This window comes from Heptranchias perlo, chromosome 20 (assembly GCF_035084215.1).
Source record: "Heptranchias perlo isolate sHepPer1 chromosome 20, sHepPer1.hap1, whole genome shotgun sequence".
Lineage (NCBI taxonomy): Eukaryota > Metazoa > Chordata > Chondrichthyes > Hexanchiformes > Hexanchidae > Heptranchias > Heptranchias perlo.
This window is the reverse complement of record NC_090344.1, coordinates 18,007,343-18,017,837: the sequence shown is the minus strand read 5'-3', so window position 1 is coordinate 18,017,837 and position 10,495 is coordinate 18,007,343. Positions and strand designations below refer to the sequence as shown.

At 43.8% G+C, this 10,495-nt stretch overlaps 1 non-coding gene across 1 annotated transcript; it reads right to left on the bottom strand.

Annotated features, from left to right (window-relative positions):
• Positions 1 to 3,310: 3,310 nt before the first annotated feature.
• trnar-ucu (transfer RNA arginine (anticodon UCU)) lies at positions 3,311 to 3,402 on the bottom strand. The gene is given in 2 exon segments: positions 3,311 to 3,346; positions 3,366 to 3,402. It is a non-coding gene; the product is annotated as a tRNA-Arg (tRNA).
• Positions 3,403 to 10,495: the final 7,093 nt, after the last annotated feature.

The following is a 10,495-nucleotide window of genomic DNA, read 5'->3' as shown; positions in this document are numbered from 1 at the left end:
ACTTTGTGCTTTGCATGTTACGAACTTTCATCCGTTCTCATTTCCCAGACTATAATTTAAGAGTCTGTTCAAAAATGTTCAGTGTTTATGACACCAGGACTGTGATAGAGCCGTTGTTAAATTTAACAGGAACAAACAATTAGCGGCGCCTTTTCACAGGTGAAGCTCAGCCCTGGAGGGTCATCAGGAGTAACTTCCCAAATAACTTTTCCGCCTGGGATCCTAACCGGATGTGAGGCGAACCTGACGACCGCTAAACGAGAGAAAACTTTGCTCAGTTCATAGCACTGTGTCGCTTCTCCGTTAGACAACATCACTTCTGTCCCACACTAAACGCCGCCAATCCTCTTCCGCTTTCCCTCACAAGCATCTCAATGATCAAAACCTCACAAGTTACACAGGAAAAAATCTTCAAAATTTCAAAATCATTCAACTCCAGAAGGAACTAAGATGTTAATTCATGGGATTTAGGCGTCGCTGGCAAGGCCAGCATTTATTGCCCATCCATAATTGCCCTTGAGAATGTGGTGGTGAGCCGCCTTCTTGAACCGCTGCAGTCAGTGCGATGAAGGTTCTCCCACAATGCTGTTAGATTGGGAGTTTCAGGATTTTGATCCAGCGACGATGAATGAATGACGAATGACACCATTCCAAGTCGGGATGGTGTGTGACTTGGAGGTGAACGTGCTCTTCCCATGTGTCTGCAGCCGTTGTCTTTCTCGGTGTTGGAGGTCGCAGGCTTGGGAGGTGCTGTCGAAGAAGCCTTGGCGAGTTGGTGCAGTGCATCTTGTGGATGGTACACACTGCAGCAGATTAAAGTTGCGTTCAGTCAAAGTCGGTGTGTGAATGTCGTGTGTGTATTGTCTTCCTGAGAGACAGAGACAGGATTGTGACACAGAGCGAATACATGAACTCAGAAATGTGGCCATTCAGGTCCATAAAAAGGCAGACAGTTAGTCAAAGTCATTCATTCTGAAATATGATCCGGTACTTGGTCATTCAGTCGGGTAAGGATGCCTGCAGCCAACAATCAAAAAGCCTGACAATAAGGCAGAGACGCATTCAGACGGATATACAGGTAGACAGGCAGATAGACAGACAGACAGGCAGAGAAGCAGACCGTATCCTTTGCCTTTTATCCTGATTTGTCAGTAATAAATGTAAACAGCTTCTGGGTCCGTCTCTTCCTTTAATCCTGTGCAGCAGCAGTGAGAATAACTTTGTGGATTTGAGGGTTGAGCAGCAAAAAGTGTTACTAATGGGAGTAGTGGGACTGAGAAATGCTTAAACCGCCTGCACCCTGTAAAACAGAGCTCCAAGTATCGGTTTAAATAAAGTCCTGAACTGACAGAGGGGAGGGAAGATGAGGATTGAATTAAATCCCAATTCACTGAATCTAAACAAGGTTTAAATAAGTGAATCTTTCAGGAGTTGGATTCCTGAGCCTGTTTGTGAGCTGAAACTGGATCGGTCCCGTTCAATAAAAGAGACCGACAGGCGGATCGCAGACAGGGCTCAGGCCGGGACCGGGCAGCGGCTGGATGAGAGAGCGGGGCTCCTGCGCTGTTGCTGCGACTGCTTCCGCCTCTGTGAGTCCCTGCGGCGGCCGGTACTGATTTCCCTCTTATGGATCCGGCTCCAACCGTTCGTTGTGAACCTCGTGGCGCAACGGTAGCGCGTCTGATTCCAAATCCAAAAGATGTGTGTTCGAATTACGTTGGGGTTGTTGCATTTTCACCACGCTTCAGTGTCACTCTGTTTTATCGCGGGGCAGTCTTTCAGGGATGGTCCATTCACTGTGTGCAAAATAATATTTATCATCGAATGAACACACCACAGAAGGAGGCCATTCGACCCACCAATTCCTTACCTGCCTTTTGTAAGAACAATCCCATTGGTCCCATTCCCCGTCCCTTTCCCCGTGGCTCTGCATTTTCCCCTTCAAGTATTTATCAAATTCCATTTTGAAAGCCACGATTGAATCTGCTTCCACCACCTTTTCAGGCAGCGCATTCCAGATCATAGCTATTCACTGCGTAAATAAGATTTTCCTCATGTCGCCTTTGGTTCTTTTGCAGTCATCTCAAATCTGTGTCCTCTGGTTCTCGACACTTCCGCCAATGGGAACAGCTTCTCTTTATTAACTTTATCTAAACCCTTCATGACTTTGAACACTTCTATCAAATCTCCTCTGAACATTCTCTGCTCTACGGAGAATAACCACGGCACAGCGTAAATGCGGTCAATTAGCTCCAATTTATTTATTTGGGCATTAAACAAAACGCGACAAACTGGCAAGGCGTTGTGCGAACGGAGCTTACTGCTTGAAGATAATAAATCCAATCGCTGCGTGGGCGCTGGGTTCAAATCCTACCACTGATAGAATTTCTGGCAATGTTCATTTTGACCTGTTCGCAGAAAACCCGATTGCAGTGCGATGGAGCAGAGGATGTGAAAGAAGCTGAAAGTGGAAGTGCAGATATTAGTTTCAATACAGTGACTGGACACGTTTCCACAGGGAAAGGCCTCTTACCTTAAGATTCTTTCCAGCAGAAGGGGACAGGTGATCAGAGTGACCGGGCTCTCGCGGCGCAATCGGTCAGTGCGCGGTCCTGACATGACAGTACAGGATCAGGAAATACCGAGGTTGTTAATTCGAGTCTCACCGAGATCAAGCAATCATTTTGCTTGTGAACATTTCGATCGGAGTTAAAGGTACAATTGGTGTGTTCCAAAATGCATCTATTCATTTGTATTGCCACGTGGTTCCTCCGGACTACGCTGTTGCAATAGCAGATGAGATGTTCAGTATTACTTGTTTGTCGGAGGGAGGCTGCGGTTTTGCAGACGCAAACTACGATTTTGATTCATCGACAACTCGTGGGATTTAACTAGAGCTTTAAATCAGCGCCTTAGACCGCTCAGCCAGGATACTTTCCATCCGAAACTTCTGGAGCTAGTTTTACAGGAACAGAATTACTACAAGCAAGAATTCTACCCCTCAAGCACCAATGCTCGCACGGCAGCAGGATGCATGTGTCCAGTTAAAACCTGTCTGAAGGAACATGCAGTCTGACAGAACCGGAAGTCCAGCAGATTGACTTTCGGTCTGAGATGATGTTGAGTCTCCTCCTTGAGAGTGTTTCTCCAATCCAGCTCAGAATGGATTTAGAATCATAAATTCTGGTTTGACTGGAGCCACTTGTGTAAGATGAAGTGTCGGGGGCAGTTTCCCGTCCTTGACGGACATTAATGATCCTGTTGCGGTTTTGCTGCAAAATTTCACTTCCCAGCTCCCGAAACTAAAATTCAACTCTGGTGGGACTCGAACCCACAACCTTTGAATATTTCTTCCAATCATTAAGTAGAAGTCCAACACGCTATCCATTGCGCCACAGAGTCCGTTAGACAGTGCGATCGAAAGCGGGGATCTTGTGCTGTGGTTGAGGCGACCATACTGCTCCTGCTTCCGCCTTTCACATTCCGAGAGCCGCGGCGGCAGTCTGCACCGATCACCCTCCAATGGATCTGGTTCTTGCCGCTTGTTGTGGGCCTGGTGCAAGAACAGTCGCGTCTGACTCCAAATCAGAAGGCTGCGTGTTTTGAACCAGGTTGAAATCACAGCATTTTCACCATGGCTCAGGATCCTGTCGATAGATTTTAGATCTGGACAGTGTTTTAGTGATGGGATGTTCAGTGTTTGTGCAACAATATCAAAATTAAATTTGATACATCAATGAGCTTTTTTTCTGTTTCTTTCGATTTACACCCTCTCCAGTTTTATGTAGAAACAGTTAACAATGTTTAAGGGATGTGGTGTGCAGTGTTTGTGGAATCAGTGTAATTAAATTTGAGACTTTCATCTGTTCCTTCTCTAACCCAGACCCTTATCATTAGATTTGTACCTTCACCCTGTTTAAAATAGGTTACTCAGTGATATAAATAAATCAGTTACAACCCCGAAACCTCAGCGGGTATATTTGTTCCAATGCTTTGTGATGATCTCTATTTCCATTGAAATTTTCAATCAGCAAATCCCAACGGGTGTTTTGGGTTTGACAAACTAATTTTTTACTTGTCTGATTCCTGGAAATGATCCAGTGGGGATTTCCTTACCCGTACAGATATAGAAATAAATACATTCCATCATTTCACAAATGACAGCTGTGTAAATAAATATATCGCGATATCCAACATGGAACAGCAGCTCTTCATGTTCTTCAACAAATTTCCTCATTTTATTTTATGAATCCACTTACGTTTCAATGTAGAACATATATTCAGAGCATCTCTCTAAACTTAAAGAATGGTAAAACAATTGAACGTTTTACAAACACATAACATGCGATCGTATAAGTAAGATTAAGGCTGACTTTGTGAAATTTGTATTCTAATTGTCTTTATGATGGTGCGAAAAATATTTCTAGATGTCCGTCCCCAACTTAACGGAGAAACTAAGACGAAAACCAAAAGGGTTTTTCAAAAACTATTTGGAGCGATTTGATCAGTTCCACTTCTCCTTTCTTTAATTGTTACCTTTTGCTAATTGTTCATCTTGATCCGTTTGCTTCATTTTTTCCAGTCATTTATGGTGAATTTTCCATCCGTTAACGTTCTTAAATATTTGATTTGTTTCTTCCCTTCCTCTTGACTTGTGATTTGTCGACCTTCAGGTAAAAATCTGAAACAGAAATGTGTTTATATTCAGGCGTGACTCTGAAGTGTGAGACCGAGAGGTGATGCCGGATGTGTGACCGAGAGAACAACTGCTGGAGGCAGAACTGTCTCCTAACATACCCCGTGTGGCATTGCACATGGTCGGTCGGATGACAATGTTTTATATTGACTGAACGGCTGTGTGTATAACACACAACGGATTTTACTGCTGCTTTAACTCCACAAAGTATAATCACCATAAATGACCAAAGTCTCAGATCAGTTAGAATTGAATTGCTGTTGGTTAGGGGAGTTTGTACATTGGAAGGAGTTTATACATTTACAGCTCCAGGAAAACCTGCAAACCTCTCTCGCCTGTAGGTGACGTCACCAATGAGGTGTCCACCTTCCTTTGCGCTTCTGGACTTCTGAAGTCTGATTGAACCTGACCAAAAGTTTCCTATGATTAGTGAGGAAGGAAGGTGTCAGTGTAAATGGGAGATATAAACGTGGATGTTTCATTGTGTACCATGGGAACCTGATACACTGCTCATTCCAGTTATTTGTCCAGCAGGAAACAGAAATCATTCTCTTCAACTGTACTCGCCCAAAGGAAAGAAACATAACTGTTCGGTTCTTTGTTTTAGCTTCTTCTGCTGGTTTAGGTTCACTCACCGAGAAAGTGACAGAGAGAGACTGATAGATTGGATTGGCTTTTTCACTTATAATCGATTATACTTTGTACTTATTACAAGAAACGGTTTCATCCCAATTGTCATGTGCCTGAAAGTCTCATTAATACTAAGATGTGTTCAAAATGAGTTTCTGCTAATTTTACAAAAGCTGAAAAGCGAAAACTGCTCTGAAACGAGTATCGCTTCGCAACTTTTAATGGAGATTGGTTGCTGGTTGTAACTAAAGTAGTTTGTAAAATCAGCCCTCTGGAACAGTATCCTCGAAACTTGTTTCGGAGACATTGTATGAGAGGTCCGTCTGTACAATGAAGGAGCACTTCCGCACTGCAGTTCTGGAATCCTTTCCTTGTTGACTCTGAAACTAATACAAATATTATTTTGTGAAAGATCATTTTGTTGCTGAACTCACAAATTGGGTAAATATCACATCGGAGGCTAAAGTCAATAAAGGACCGGACGAAACAGGCACTTTGAGCAGCGAAGCCACGGAGCCAAATCAAGCTGCAAAATCACCATCTCCCCTCACTGATACCTGTCAGATACTCGCTACTGTGTGTTGGAGATTGAAGCCGTTTGGTTCATTTCTGTTTCTCTTGTCGATATCGCTGTGTTCATGTGTGTCAACCTGTCGGTTGATTCTGAATGAAAAATGAAATAAAATATAGTCACTGACATCACATGGGCCAGTGGCGCAATGGATACGGATCAGAAGATTGTAGGTTCGACTCCTACCTGGCTCGGGTTCATGCAATTTTATCTCTGACACTGGGGACATAAGAATCAAATTTCGTAATAAGATATTGTTTATGGTAAAGCAGCAAAGAAAACATTCCATCTTGAAAGATTTAGGTTCAATTACAAAAAGAAACTGTGACCACAACTTTTTCCAACAAGCCGCCTTTGAAGTTGATGTCAGACACATTGACATTGCAGCACGAGGTGGAGGCACCGCGCTGATGACCTTCAGGTGTATCCGGGCCGTTCAGACACTTCGTGTGACACAAGAGCTTTCCAATCCCCGCTTGCTCCTGGACGCCGAGACTTTCGTTAAAAGCAGCATTCACCGGCAGGACCGCTATTCCGCTCCCTTTGCCGGTCTGCAGGAAATCCGATGCCGAAAAACACAAAGCAGGACGGACAGTATCTGGAAAACAGTTGAACTTTCAGTGTTCAGAATTTGATGAGAACCATAAACAAGACTTTGGGTACATATAAACTGGGTGTGGTGTAGCAGTGTGCTGTTCCTTTATAAACAGTGGGAGTGTAGATATGAGTGCGATGTTTATGTATGAACTGTGGGAGTGTAGACATGAGTGCGATGTTTATATATGATCTGTGGGAGTGTAGATATGAGTACGATGTTTATATATGAACTATGGGTCTGTATATATGAGTGCGATGTTTATACATGAAGTGCGGAATGACCGGGAGGGGCAATTCCTCCCGGGGTTATACGTTCTTCCAACATAAGGACACAACGTTCAATTAACAGTGGGGCGGAAATAGCTCAGTTGGGAGGGCGTTAGACTAAAGGTCTTCTGATCTCGTGTTTCGGCAGTTTGAGTTATTTAGTTTCTGCTTCTTTGAATCCTAGAATCATAGAATGGTTTCAGCACGGAAGGAGACCATTCGGCGCGTCGGGTCCGTGCTTGCCCTCTGCAAGAGCATTCCAGCTCGTCACACTCCCCCGCAGTTTACCCGTAGCCCAGCACCTTTTCCCTTCAAGTACTTATCCAGTTCCATTTTGAAAGCCACGATTGAATTTGCCTCCAGCACTCACTCAGGCAGTGAATTCCAGATCTTAACTGCTCGCTGTGTAAAATCGTTTTACCTCATGTCGACTTTGATTCTTTTGCAATCACCATAAATCTTTGTCCTCTGGTTCTTGACTCTTCCGACCATGGGAGCAGTTTCTCTCTATCTACTCTGTCTGGACCCTTCATGATTTTAAATAAATCGACCAAATCTCCTCTCAACATTCTCTGCTCTAAGGAGAACAACCCCAGCTTCTCCAGTCCACCCGTGGAACTGAAGTCCTTCATCCCTACAACCATTCTATTAAATCTCTTATGCACCCTCTCTAAGGCCTTCACAGCCTTCCTAAAGTGCGGTGCCCAGAACTGGACACAATACTGCAGTTGTGGCCGAAGCAGTGTTTTATAAAGGCTCATTGTAACTTCCTTGTTTTTACACTCTATGCCTCTATTTGTAAAGCCCACGATCCCGTGTGCATTTTTAACCGCTTTCTCAATTTGCCCTGCCACCTTTAAATATTTGTTCAGATTTCTCGGTTCTTGCAACTCCTTTCGAATTGTGCTCTTTAGTTTATTCCGCCTCTCCTCGTTCTTCCTCACAAAATGTATCGCTTCCCACTTATCTGCATTAAATTTGATCTGCCATGTGTCCGCCCATTCCACCAGCCTGTCTTTGTCCTATCACTATCCCCCTCGCTGTTCACTACACTTCCAAGCTTTGTGTCATATGCTAATGTTGAATTTGTGCCCTGTACACCAAAGTCCAAGTCATTAATATATATCAAGAAAAGCAGTCGTCCGAGTACCGGCCCGTGGGGAACACGACTGTAGACCTCCCTCCAGTCTGATAAACAACCGTTCACCACTGCTCTCTGTTTACTGTCACTTAGCCAATTTCATACGGTCACAGCCCCTTTTATTCCATGGGCTTCAACTTTGATGACAAGCCTATTATACAACACTTTATCAAACGCCTATTGGTAGTCCATACATATCATGATAAACCACATCACCCTCATAGACTCTCTCTCTTACTTCAACAAAAAACTCAATCAAGTTAGTTAAACACGATTTGCCTTCAACAAATCCGTGCTGCTTTCCTTAATTAATCCACACTTGTCCAAGTGACGATTAACTTTGTCTCGGATTATCGTTTCTAAAAGTTTCCCCTTCACCGAGGTTAAAGTGACTGGCCTGTAGTTCCTGGGTTTTTCCATACACGCCTTTTTGAACAAGGGTGTAATATTAGCAATTCTCCAGTCCTCTGGCACCACCCCCATATCTCAGGATGATTGGAAGAGTATGGCCAGCACCGCCACAATTTCCACCCTTCATTCCCTCAGCAACCTTGGATACATCCCATCCGGACCAGGTGACTGATCTACTTTAAGTACAGCTGGCCTTTCTAATACCTCTTCTTTAACAATTTATAGCCCGCCTCGTATCTCAACTCCTTCTTTTACTATAACTTGGCAGCATCTTATTCCTTGGTAAAGACAAATGCAACGTACTCATTGAGTACCACAGCCATGCCCTTTGCCTCCATGCGTAGCTCTCCTTTTTGGCCCCTAATCGGTCCCACCACTCCTCTTCCTACCCCTTTACTGTTCATGTGCCAAAAGAAGACTTTTGGATTCCCTTTTATGTTAGCCACCAGTCTATACTCATACTCTATGCCCCTTTTTCACTTTTCAGTTCCCCTCTGAACTCTCTACATTCAGCCCGGTTCTCACTTGTATTATCAACCTGACATCTGTCCGACGCCTCTTTTTTTCTGTTTCACCTTACTCTCTGTCTCTTTCGTCATCCAGGGAGCTCTGGCTTTATTTGCCCTACTTTTCCCCCTCGTGGGAATGTACCTAGACTGTACCTGAACCATCACTTCTTTTAAGGCCGCCCATTGTTCAATTACAGTTTTGCCTGCCAATCTTTGATTCCAATTTACCCTGGGAGACCCGTACCCAACCCACTGAAATTAGCCCTCCTGCAATTAATTAATTTTACTGTAGATTGCTCCTTGTCCTTTTCCATAAACATTATGGATTCTAAATCTTATGATGAAATGATCGCTGTTCCCTAAACGTTCCCCCACTGACATTTGCTCCACTTGGCCCATCTCATTCCCCAGAATCAGATTTGGGTCGATTCTTGCATTTATTTACAGTGATATTTTATATCCGCCACTGAAGGATTGAGGATGGAATAGAAAGGAATGAAGTTTGGGAAAATTTCGATCGTATTCCTTTAGCTTTTATTTCTCTATTCCCCTCTGCCTTTTTCTCTTGGTTTTGTCTCCCCCGGTTCCAGGTGACCATTTTATTTGATGCATTTGTCCTAAACTGATGTCTTTTCCAGATCTCGGGGCGGTCAGACCCGCTCTGCCTGTCTGTTACTGCTTCTGGCCATTAATGGGAACAGGCCGCGAGTTAAACGTTTATCTGCAAACCAGAGGAAGACAAATAAAAAGAAAGATCTGTTTTTTCCGCCCCAGGGGCAAAGATGCAATCGATGTTTACCAGAAAATTTCCCTTGACTCGGAGTGTGGATTTGCTTGTAAAGGTTGGATTTTAAGAGTTGCAAGAAACCGGAACAAATACAGTGAGCTTCTGATGGCCCGCACAGGGATCAAACCCGCGATTTTGACTAATCACGTGAGCTAACGAACCATTCAAATAGTCCGTTATTGATCTGAATTATGTTTTGTACCTGTACGCTCGTTGGCAGTGGTTTCTGTAATTAGACCCCTAAATCTGTCTACTCCTCCACAATTCCTAGCTTCTCGTCATTTAGAAAATACTCTGATCTATCTTTCTTCGGACAAAAGTGGATGACCTCGCACTTTCCCACATTGAACTCTATTTGCCGCAGTTTTGCCCACTCTCTTAATCTGTCAACGTCACTTTTCAACTTCCTGCTTCCATCTACATTACTTATTGTGTCACAGGAAGGCTGCGTGTTCAAATCACGCGGGGCGAACAGTTGTTTTTAGAGTTGATCGGATTCTGGATGTTCCAGAATGAATGTTTTATTTGCTCATTCTAATTATACAGAACCTTACTCTAAAGTCTGTCTCCCGAGTTCCCCAGTTTCAGGGAGGTGTCTCTTTCTGCCCTCGACTTTTACATAGAGTCTACAGCACCGAAACAGGCCATTCGGCCCAACTTGTCAATGCTGGCGTTGATGCACCACACGAGTCTCCTCTCACCCTTCCACATCTAACCCGATCAGCAGATCCTTCTATTCCTTTCTCCTTTGTGCGCTTAACTAGTTTTCCTTTAAATATATCTGTGCTGTTTGTCTCAACTACTCTTTGTGCTAGCGTGCTCCACATTTCGACCACAGCCTGGGTAAAGAAGTTTATCCTGAATTGACTATTGGATTTATCAGTGA